Raw genomic sequence first — 1,722 nt, 5'->3', positions numbered from 1 at the left:
TGCAAGGCAAATGCCCTACATCCAGGGGTCTCAAACTCACGGCCTGTGAGTTGTTGCGGCCTCTGTACAACATTTTGTGGCCCACAACCAGCCTTCAAATATGATATTTTTATTCAGTACGCTAATGATCGTGAATACTACGACATTTGAAGGCCGGCCACGGGCCACAAAATGTTGTACAGAGGCCGCAACAACTTGCGGGCTGCGAGTTTGAGACCCCTACATCTGGCCCCTAAAATAATTTCTGAGCACAAGGCCAGTAGTAATTCCTGAGCATTGTCAGAGCTGACTCAAAAACCACACAAATATTTAAGTGATGAAAATAGTTTAAAATGGCAATATTATCACAATATTACAGGATCACTCATCAATGGTTTAAAGATACAGATGAAAAATATATCCCTCCAAAAAAAACAAATTAGGGGCCAGAGCGGTGATACAAGGGGTAAGACTTCTGCTTTGCCTGTGCTAGCCCAGGACAGACTGCGGTTCAATCCCGCAGTGTTTCATACCGTCCCCCAAGCCAGGAGCGATTTCTGAGCACATAGACAGGAGTAACCCCTGAGAGTCACCGGGTGTGACCCAAAAACCAATATATTAATTTCTGAGTGGGCCAGATGAAGACACAGCAAAGATGCTGTTTCCTTGCATGTGGCTTACTGACATTAAATCCTGACATTCTCTATGATTGTCGTAGCCTGCTAGGAATAATATCTGATCACAGAGTCATAGTAACACCGGAGTCTACGTGTGATCACAGAGTCATAGTAACACCGGAGTCTACGTGTGTGGACCAAAACCACATACCAAAAAATGTGTTGAATGAAACCTGGATGAATAAGCAACAGAGTAACATTATATTGTTTTCAGATAATAAATCAGCTTATAGAATAGGGAAGAGAGTGCTCGCTCCGGCAGCACATATACCAAAATTGGAATGATACAGAGAAGATTAGCATGGATTCTGAGCAAGGATGACATGCAAATTAGTGAAGCGTTCCATATTTAAAAAAAAAGAATAGGGAAGATAGATTCATAGGGTCAAAATGAGGAACTTAAAGATGTCCACATAAGGGTTGTACTGGGCTCAACTGTGATCAAAATATAAAAATCAATGATATATTTCTAGGGGGCTGGAAATAGCACAGTGGTAGGGTATTTGCCTTGCATGTATCAATCTGGACAGTATATATATATATGTTCACCCCCACATTAGCCAGGGAAATATCAAGCGGTAGGGTGTCTGCCTTCCATGTGTACAACACAAGACAGATCATGGTTCAATTTCCAGCATCCCATATGGTTCCCCAAGCCTACCAGGAGTGATTTCTGAGTACAGACCCAGGAGTACCCACTGAGTGCCACTGAACGTGGTCTAGACAACCTCCAAAGTAGAAAAAAATATATAATCTAGTGTGAAAGCGACATGGGACAGCCTGGGTGGGATTCACCTTGCAAGTGGATGAACCTAGTTCAATTTCTGGCATCACATCTATCCACAAAGTACTTCAGGGGTAATATATGAGATTAGAGCTAAGAATAATTCCTGAAAATCAGTGCAATGCTCCCAAAAGAGAAAGAAAAAATTTCTCAGTATTTCTAAGAGTTGGTATTTTCCACAGCCATCACATCTGGTTTTCTGAGTGCACCAGAATTGGCTGAGAAGCACAAGGCCAGGAAAGACCATTGAGTACAACCACTAAGGCATATCAAAAATGAGGG

At 42.2% G+C, this 1,722-nt stretch overlaps 1 non-coding gene across 1 annotated transcript; it reads left to right on the top strand.

Annotated features, from left to right (window-relative positions):
• The first annotated feature begins 902 nt into the window (after positions 1 to 902).
• On the top strand, positions 903 to 1,009 carry LOC126000485 (U6 spliceosomal RNA). Its single transcript, XR_007492767.1, has one exon. It is a non-coding gene; the product is annotated as a U6 spliceosomal RNA (small nuclear RNA).
• The last annotated feature ends 713 nt before the right edge of the window (positions 1,010 to 1,722 follow it).

This window comes from Suncus etruscus (assembly GCF_024139225.1).
Source record: "Suncus etruscus isolate mSunEtr1 chromosome 15 unlocalized genomic scaffold, mSunEtr1.pri.cur SUPER_15_unloc_4, whole genome shotgun sequence".
Classification (NCBI taxonomy): domain Eukaryota; kingdom Metazoa; phylum Chordata; class Mammalia; order Eulipotyphla; family Soricidae; genus Suncus; species Suncus etruscus.
The sequence above is the reverse complement of the archived record's forward strand: the minus strand, read 5'-3'. Positions and strand labels throughout refer to the sequence as shown.